Source organism: Mobula birostris, chromosome 16, assembly GCF_030028105.1.
Source record: "Mobula birostris isolate sMobBir1 chromosome 16, sMobBir1.hap1, whole genome shotgun sequence".
Lineage (NCBI taxonomy): Eukaryota > Metazoa > Chordata > Chondrichthyes > Myliobatiformes > Myliobatidae > Mobula > Mobula birostris.
Genome location: NC_092385.1, coordinates 76,857,574 through 76,866,913, shown reverse-complemented (window position 1 = coordinate 76,866,913; position 9,340 = coordinate 76,857,574). Strand labels below are relative to the sequence as shown.

The 9,340-nt window shown below is 41.3% G+C and overlaps 1 protein-coding gene across 1 annotated transcript in view; it reads left to right on the top strand.

The window, feature by feature from the left end:
- Positions 1–9,155: 9,155 nt before the first annotated feature.
- LOC140211243 (uncharacterized) overlaps positions 9,156–9,340 on the top strand; it is a 104,458-nt gene continuing 104,273 nt past the window's right edge. Inside the window, exon 1 of the mRNA XM_072280887.1 lies at positions 9,156–9,207. The gene's annotated coding sequence lies outside the window, so the exon portion shown is untranslated. The remainder of the gene's footprint in view (positions 9,208–9,340) is intronic.

Sequence of the window (9,340 nt, the reverse complement as noted above, 5' to 3'; positions counted from 1 at the left end):
AGCACTTGTCGTACTTGCAGGGGTAAATGTCAGGCTATGACAGCCTTAAGGAACTGAGCTAGAATAAGATAAAACAATAACACGGCAAAACAGAGTGTAAAAGTTACCAACAAAGTGCAGTGTAGATAAAGTGCAAGTTCATAACTAGGCAAATTGTAAAGCCAAGAATCAGTCTTATTGTACAAGAGTCTGATAACAGTGGGACAGAATTGGTCCTTGAGCCTGGTGGCACATGCCTTCAGGCTTTTGTATTTTCTACCCACTGGAAACGGGGAGAAGAGAGAGTGTCCTAGATGGGTGAGGTCCAGTCCAGGACACGTGAAGTTTAAATGAGCACCAGTGGCAATGTCCTGGAAAGTTTCAGATAAGTGTGTGAGACAGAATTAGCTGGGATTCATGGTGACAGTCACACAGCACAGATATAGGCTTTTCAGCCCAGCTCATCCATGCTAAGCAAGATGAGTATCTGAGCTAGACCTTTTGCCTGTACTTGACACATATCCCTCTAAACTTTTTCTGTCCACGTACCTGTCTAAGTAACTGTACCCCTCTCCGGCAGCTTGATCCATAAACCCACCTCCCTCTGTGTGGAAAAAGTTGCTCCTCAGGCTCTTTTTAATGTTTCCTGCTTGCTTGAATCAATGTCCTCTAGTTTTAGATTCACCTACTCTGGGAAAAAGACTGTGACCATCCATTTTATCAAAGTCCCTCATGATCTTATACACTTCTAGAAGCTCACCCCTGAGCTTCCTACATTCCTTGTGAAATTGCTCTGCATCCTCCCCAGCCCAGCTTCCAGTCAGTGTGTGAACCTTGGCCCTGGAATCGGCACTATTGAGCTGGGTGCCAAACCACTGGGATAGCTGAATAGTTGGACAGTGGATTATCAGTGTTTTACTTGCCAGTCTGCATGTCCATTGTATAGGAGAGTAAACAAAGTGTGTGGACTTTATTCAGGGGCTCTTCACAGACCACTCTTGAAAATTTTCTGAGCATCACTCCATCCCAAAGGGCTGTCAGCCACCATAAAGGGTGACTGCCTCATTCAGAGCAACAATTATTGTTCAAAACCAATATTGCCAATGGCGTTGACACAATTATTTAAAGAGGAAGAACGTGCTAACATTACCTCTCGCCAAAGCTTCAAGTCGATGAACACTGATGATCATTTAGTTAACTGGTGTATAAACCCCTGCCACAATTCTCACATTACCACCACGGGCTGTAAAACTGTTTGGAACATCCTCATGTCATGAAATGTACTGTGAAGAAGTAATATTTCCTTTTCCTGAAGATTCATGCAAGTGGCTTCTAATAAACACATTCCAGAGTACATTGACAGATAGGTCAACCTGTCACAAGACCAGTGGCAAATTATATTCTTCCAGTCTTGCTTTGGGGTAAAGTACAACCGTCTTGCTTCCCTTTGGTCCTAGCATGAATTTCTCCTTCCTAATAGTAATTGTGTTGATGTTGGTTTTTGCAAATGATGCTTGGAAGTAAAAGGATGTGTAATATTTGCTGCTAAATTAACTGCCAGTGTGCCCTTGAGCCCTAAACATGCCAAATTCAATACAGGATTTTATGACAACCTGCAGACCACAAAGTGGTTTGGCAGCACTCCAGTGTGTTCTGAACTCCTCAGTTTCTCTCTTCAGTCATAGAACTTGGAATTTTCCCTGACACGTGTGCTCACTGAGAGACAAGCCTGCTTCAGAAGGGAGAAATATGAAATGACATTGATTATTTTGCATTAGACTAACCTGGGTTGAATTCCATCCTGTTCTAATGTAGAGTGGCACTAGCTGGTGGCAATTCCTCATTAATGATCAAACTAGCTGCTCTGGAAGGTGGATCCTTTTTTGTTTTACAAGGCATCTTCAAAAAGCAATGAGATTCAGGGAAACGCATTGGAATTTATTTTCATTGTCTTAATTCATTCTAGAGTTTCTGCACTGAAACATTGACTGGTTTGCATTCAACAGCTGGAACCTGAATTGCTGTGATTTTCCAGCATTTTCTGCTTTTGAATTACTCCTGAGCATTTACAGTCAAACTAGCCCATGCTCTCTTCTCATTGCTGCAATCAGGCAGGAGCCACCAGGTTCAGGAACTGCAATTACCCTCTGAGAGTGAACCCTCGCAAGGCAGAATGTCCCGATGGAGTATCTGGCAAGGCTCTGAAAACCTGTGCCAACCAACTAGTGGGAGTATTCAAGGACATCTTCAACCTCTCACTGCTAAGGGTGGAAGTTCCCACTTGCTTCAAAATAGCAACAATTATAGCAGTGCCTAAGAAGAATAACATGGGCTTCCTTAATGACTATCACCCGGTAGCACTCACATCGACAGTGATGATATGCTTTGAGGTTGGTCATGACTAGACCGAACTACTGCCTCAGCAAGGACCTGGACCCATTGCAATTTGCCTATTGCTGAAATAGGTCAATGGCAGACACAATCTCAATGGCTCGCCACGTGGCTTTAGACCACCTGGACAACACAAACACCTACGTCAGGATGCTGTTCATCGACTATAGCTCAGCATTTAATACCACCATTTCCACAATCCTGATTGAGAAGTTGCAGATCCTGGGCCTCTGTACCTTCCTCTGTAATTGGATCCTCGACTTCCTAACCGGAAGACCACAGTCTGTGTGGATTGGTGATAACATATTCTCTTCGCTGATGATCAACACTGGTGCACCTCGGGGGTGTGTGCTTAGCCCACTGCTCTACTCTCTATATACACATGACTGTGTAGCTAGGCATAGCTCAAATACCATATATAAATTTGCTGACAATACGACCATTGTTGGTAGAATCTCAGGTGGTGATGAGAGGGCGTACAGGAGTGAGATATGCCAACTAGTGGAGTGGTGCCACAGCAACAACCTGGCACTCAACGTCAGTAAGATGAAAGAGCTGATTGTGGACTTCAGGAAGGGTAAGACGAAGGAGCACATACCAATCCTCATAGAGGGATTAGAAGTGGAGAGAGTGAGCAGCTTCGAGTTCCTGGGTGTCAAGATCTCTGAGGACCAAACCCGGTCCCAACATATCAATGAGGTTATAAACAAGGCAAGAGAGCGGCTATATTTTGTTAGGGAGTTTGAAGAGATTTGGCATGTCAACAAATACACTCAAAAACTTCTATGGTTGTACCATGGAGAGCATTCTGACAGACTGCATCACTGTCTGGCATGGAGGGGCTACTGCACAGGACCAAAAGAAGCTGCAGAGGGTTGTAAATCTAGTCAGCTCCATCTTGGGTACTAGCCTACAAAGTACCCAGGACATCTTCAAGGAGCGGTGTCTCAGAAAGGCAGTGTCCATTATTAAGGACCTCCAGCACCCAGGGCATGCCCTTTTCTCACTGTTACCATCAGGTAGGAGGTACAGAAGCCTGAAGGCACACACTCAGTGATTCAGGAACAGCTTCTTCCCCTCTGCCATCCGATTCCTAAGTGGACATAGAATCTCTGGACACTACCTCACTTTTTTTTAGTATACAATATTTCTGTATTTGCACGTTTTTTAATCTATTCAATATACGTAATTGATTTACTTTTTTATTTATTGTTACATTTTATTTTATTTATTATTTTTTTCTCTGCCAGATTATGTATTGCATTGAGCTGCTGCTGCTTAGTTAACAGATTTCATGTCACATGCCAGTGATAATAAACCTGATTCTGACACCCCTCAGCCATCAGGCTCATGAACCTTTCGCTCATGAACCTTTCACTCACCACATCACTGAACTCTTCCCACAATCTATGGGTTCACTTTCAACTCATGTTCTCAATATTTATTGTTTATTTATTTATTATTATTATTTTGTTTGTGTTTTTCATTTTTTTTGTATTTACTGTGGATTCCTGCAAGAAGATGAATGTCAGGGTTGTAAATGCTGACATATATGTACTTTGATAATAAATTCACTTTGAACACTGCAGTCAATGTGAGCACTCTAGGCTCTCACTAGCAGAAGGTTATGACGGTAGCTCTTTCACACTCGCACCACCTTCTGAGTGAAGAGGCTTCCCTTTTAAATATTTAGTGCTGCCAGGATAATCAAGGACACGACCCACCCAGCCAACACACTTTTCGTCCCTCTTCCCTCCGGGAGAAGGCTCAGGAGCTTGAAGACTTGTACGGCCAGATTTGGGAACAGCTTCTTTCCAACTGTGATAAGACTGCTGAACGGATCCTGACCCGGATCTGGGCTGTACCCTCCAAATATCCGGACCTGCCTCTTGGTTTTTTTGCACATCCTTACTTTCCCTTTTCTATTTTCTATTTATGATTTATAATTTAAATTTTTAATATTTACTATCGATTTGTACTCCAGGGAGCACAAAGAGCAGAATCAAATATCGCTGTGATGATTGTACGCTCTAGTATCAATTGTTTGGCGACAATAAAGTATAAAGTATGAAAGTATTTCTCTTTTCATCCTTAATCTATGACACTTAGTTCTGGTGTCACCCAACTGATATCAATATCTTACACTTAATATCTTCTCCAAAATTTCTTTTAAGTTTGTCTGAGATGACAGATAAGGCCCTTGTTTATGATCTTATCTATAAGAGGATATGAAAGATGTAACCCTTCTTCAGAGATTGATAGGTTCTGGATTATGTTGGATTAGATTGTATAATTGCTATGTTCTTCGCAGTTCAACAATTAATTGTCTGCTTGTTTTTTATATAACTACCTATATACATGTAACTGGTTAGTATGTTTCCTAGTGGTCACAGTATGTGTATGCAATTGTTCAGTTACATTAGATTCTGGAAGGTTCTCTGGTATTGCATTATTTGAATAAGGATGACCTGATTGGCTAATTTCTTTCTACAAATTTGAATAGAAAGTTTCTAATCAATGATATAAAAAGAGCAGAACACATAGGCTCACCAACTTTATTCATCTTAGTCTTTTTCTGTTCTTTGTTTTTAGCTATTAGACTTTTGCAACCTTGTGTTTCCAATTCCTTTGTTCTGTTAGCGCTTAATAAAATGATTAGGAAGCAACAAGTTTTATGCCTCTTTCTTGACTTCTGAAAGACCCTTGGATTAAAAATATCAGAATCCTATAATTAATAAGGATGCCATAGGATACAGGGAGAAGGCAGGAGAATGGGATTGAGAAGGATAATAAATCAGCCATGATGGGATAGTAGAGTAGATTCAATGGGCCGAGTGGCCTAATTCTGCTCCTGTGTCTCACGTTTTCAGTTGCAGCAACGTGCCCGTCCAGATCAGTCTGTCTGAAACATGAGTGTACAGTACTTGTCAGTAGCTACTAATGAACATTCACTTGCAACCTCCGATATTGGAAGCTTAGGAAGCCGAGTAGCATCTGACGAAGCACTGCTGTATAGTTACTTTCCAGCCACCATCAATATCAGTCAAACAATGTGCTTAAGGCAACAAAATCACAAACTGGACAAAAGTGTAGAACTTATTTTTTAAAATTACTGTTTCATCTGAGGAAAGAGGCAGCCAAAATAACAAGGGTGGATTCTGTGAAATCTTTTCATTTTTGCCAGCTTGTACTCCTTTCCCTCCCCTACCTTCCTATTTTGGCTTATGCCAGCACGGAAGAGCAGTGGTTAGTGTAACACTATTACAGCAGTTAGCGTAACACTATTACAGTGGTTAGTGTAACACTATTACAGCACCAGTGACCTGGGTTCAAATCCTGCTGCTCCCTGGAAGGAGTTTGTACGTTCTCCCATGACCACACATTTCTTCTAGGTGCTCCAGTTTCCTCCTACATTCCAATGACAGACAGGTTAGCACATTAATTGGTCGTTTGGATGTAACTGGAAGTCATAGGCTCGATGGTCTGGAAGGTACTGTTACTGGGCTATATCCCTAAGTAAAAATCTTTCCATTTCTGATGGAGAGAATCTCCGACCCAAAACACCGACTGTTTATTTCCCTTCATAGATGCTGCCTGACCTGCTGAGTTCCTCCAGCATTTTGTGTGTGTTTCTCTGGATTTCCAGCATCTGCAGAATCTCTTGTGTTTATAAAAATGGTGATTTGCTGCCATTATCGAAACAAAAATACTCCTAGCAACAATTCTGCTTTGGTCTTATTGGTTTACCCAGTCTTAGAGAGGCAAAGCAGGAGTGGGATTGAACCTACAAATAAAATGTTGTCTTAAATATTTGTTGGCTGCATACAACAGATTAATGACTTTTCACCTTTGCAGTGATGGTCATGACTCACTTAATAGCACTGATACCTCTGAGTCAGAAGGTTCTAAATCCAAAATCCACTCTAGCATTTTGAACACAATAATTTAGACTGTCACATTCAAGCATAAATAAAGAATACTGAGAAGCAGATTGGGGATCTCTCCTCCCAGTTCGAGAGAATTTTGGAGACAGCAAGGGAGTTATCTTGGTGTACAACCCAATATTTGTCCATCAATAAACTACCTGGTTTGTGTTTGTGCTTTTGCATTCACATGTTACACTTCAGAACTCCTGCATCAGCCTTAAAGCTCAATAAAACAAACCTATGCTAATAAACACGAACTTTACAAATTTCTTGACTGCATTGCTCTTTTACAAAACAAAATGGGATCCAACTCCATGTTTCCTTTTGTATTGCTGAAACAAAAGATTAGTTTGCCTTGGCAATGACTGCTATCTTCTTGTAGAAATGAAATGAACTCCAGGGAATAGTGCTCACTGATTGGTTTGCTTCGAATTGCTGTGGTCTTTGAACAGCTGGCGCTCTGTGAAAACCAATTTGATCAATGATTGTGCTACAGAAACAAAATGGGTATCTGGTCACCTGAGACCTCCATGTAGATATTGACACACGTTAAACAATCATCCCAACTGACCCAACTGACATCTTAACTTTCAACTGTTCTTGGAACGGTAAAGATCAGAAAAATCCTGGTTCATAATGTATCTAAATGAAAATTATTGTCCTTCAATTCTTAGTTACTGCTTTTAATTATGAATTAAATGCCTGCAACTTCGACAGAACAATTGCACTGTTGTTAGGCTGTGACAATAAATAATAAATTACAAGGTGTTATCAGATACAGTAAGAGTTAGTGAACAAAAGGTCTCTGAATCAAATAACAAAAAGCTAAACGTGGCTAGTTGTTAGCGACTGTCAATTAGTTTAAGATATTCAACCTACTATCAGCCCAAAGTAGCATGTTTTCCTAGTCACTCATTTAAACCTTTAATTAGTATCCATTGTGCATTTCTATCCATTTTGTCTGTTCATTTAAGTGGGTGTGATTTTGAATGGGTATGTTTTTGAATGTGTGTTTGTACAATTGCATTACTTCACCTGAATAACTTTCTGCCAACAACGTGTAGAAACTCCAGTGTTACTGATGACTTAAAAACCAGTTCTTGCATTGCACCTTTCATGGCAGTCACAAAATCCCCCTCAGTTAGAGATTATGAAGTGTAGTCAACACATCACTGACACCAGCCTATCTGCCATCAAAGATACATACTGTATACAGAGAGGTGCCAGAAAAGGGCCAGTGACATCATGAAGGATCCTAATCATACTGCTCATGGTCTGTTTGTCCCACTCCCACTCCCATCAGGGAGGGGGCTACATAGCATCCACACCAGACTCAAAAACAGTTACTTTTCCCAAGCAGTGAGGCTGATCAACACCTCCACCCACTAATGCACCAGTCCACTCTCCCATCCACCTCTGTTTTAACAGTTCCTATCAGTCATCCTAACGTACAGACACTCGTGTGCCTAGTGTCACTTTATGGACATAGCTTATATAAATAGATTGATTCTATCTCATGTATTTAAATTACACATCATTCTCATATTCCGTCAGGGTACACTCTAACCTGATGGCATGAATATCGATTTCTTCTTCCAGTAAACAAATCCCCCCCACCCCTTCCTTTATTCCCCACTCTGACCTTTTACTAATTCTCAGCTGCCTATTACTTTTCCTTGGATCCCCTCCTTTTTTCCCTTTCTCCCATGGTCCACTCTCCTCTCCTATCAGATTCCTTCTTCTCCAATGCTTGACCCTTCCCACCCACCTGGCTTCACCTATCACCTTAAAGTTAGCCTCCTTCCCCTCCCCCACCTTTTTATTCTGGCATCTTCTTCTTTCCTTCTCAGTCGGCTGAAATGTTGACTATTTGTACGTTTCCATCTGCCTGACCTGCTGATTCCTCCAGCACTGTGTGTATATTGCTTTGGATTTCCAAGATCTGCAAATTTTCTCTATTTATTGTTTTTCTTATTACTGTGTTCTTTATCATATTGTACCTTTTATGTCACATTGGATCAGACAACAATTCTAGGAAGAGGTGCAGTCGATGTTTCAGGCCGAGACCCTTCGAAGGGTCTCGGCCTGAAACGTCAACTGCACCTCTTCCTAGAGATGCTGCCTGGCCTGCTGCGTTCACCAGCAACTTTGATGTGTGTTGCTTGAATCTCCAGCATCTGCAGAATTCCTGTTGTTCAGACAACAATTATTTTGTTTGCCCTTATACTTGCGTACTGGAAATGTATCAGAAGATTTATTTTAAAAGCAACGGAGCAACATGGTTATTTTTAACCAATTTCCCCCGGGATCAATAAAGTATGACTATGACTATTTACATGGATGAATTAAGATGGCTCTAATTGCTGTTTTAAACGCTATGGTTACCTCACAATCCTTCACAACATCTTATTTCCCATACCTGTAACGAAAAAAAACAAGCATTTTTTTTTGCCATAAGAGGTATTTCTTGCAGGAACTGGAATAAATTCAGTCATAAAGCATGTAAGATCACCAGAAGCAACCGGCGACAGGACTTGGCGCACAGTGACCACACTTGGCCTAGCAAGCAGAAGCAAAGCTCAGCGCTGTAGCTTCGGAGCAGATATTATTGCCAAAAATTGTTGCTAGCGGAATGAAAGTACGAGTGCCTCAGGGTGAGCTTTAGCCTCAATCTGCATTATACCGCAGTAACTCTGTCATCACCCGTAAGGTCTTCAGTACAAAACAATCAGATGTTCTGTTCTCTTTCGATCGCGCCTGGCAGCAGGGGTTCGCTCTCTAGACTGTAGTTTAGTGAAGGTTAGAGAACACAGTACGTACGAGGCGGTACTACCTTCGACTGCAGGCAGCCTGTGGAATAATTGCTATATTATTCGATGACAGTTCGCGCACAGTCCCGAAAACACACCAGGTATGATTTTGCATTTATATATCTTTCATTCCTTTATGTAAGTGCATGTCAAATATTTCAACCCCTGTCTATCCAAGTATCTTATTAAATTCCTGTGGGTCTTATGTTTGCGTATAGTGGACATTCTCGCAGA